Here is a 786-nt window from a genome sequence, read left to right on the forward strand (position 1 = left end):
AAACGTGCCCCTCAGGCACTCAAAGAAATCCAGAAATTTGCCATGAAAGAGATGGGGACTCCAGATGTGTGCATTGAGACCAGGCTCAACAAAGCTGTCTGGGCCAAAGGAATAAGGAACGTCCCATATCGAATCCGTGTGTGGTTGTCCAGAAAATGAAACTAGGATGAAGATTCACCCAACAAGCTCTACACTCTGGTGACCTATGTACCTGTTACCACTTTCAAACATCTACAGTCAATGTGGATGAGAACGAACTGCTGATTTTCAAACAAAGTTATAAAACCAAAAAAAAAAAAAAAAGAAAAAGAAAACTGCATCATGACTTACTCAATGACCTAATAATATGAAAAAAGGTGCAAAAGAAAAATAAGTTCATTTTTAGACTTTCATGAAAGAACTCTAATGGGCAACTCAGGATGGGTTGAAAGGGAAGTGTCAATACGAGGGTCAGATTAGTAGAAGTTCCCACAGCCAATTGTCCTATGACAAAAGTGGACTCAGCGGGAAAACTACTTATCATGACTTACTCAATGACCTAATAATATGAAAAAAGGTGCAAAAGAAAAATAAGTTCATTTTTAGACTTTCATGAAAGAACTCTAATGGGCAACTCAGGATGGGTTGAAAGGGAAGTGTCAATACGAGGGTCAGATTAGTAGAAGTTCCCACAGCCAATTGTCCTATGACAAAAGTGGACTCAGCGGGAAAACTACTTTAACATTTACTTTTGCTATTCTAATATTTCACAGTTTAAAAGGTATGTAGGAGGGAAGGAGAGAAGAG

This window comes from Tupaia chinensis, unplaced genomic scaffold, assembly GCF_000334495.1.
Source record: "Tupaia chinensis unplaced genomic scaffold, TupChi_1.0 Scaffold143746_1, whole genome shotgun sequence".
In the NCBI taxonomy this organism is placed as follows: Eukaryota; Metazoa; Chordata; class Mammalia; order Scandentia; family Tupaiidae; genus Tupaia; species Tupaia belangeri.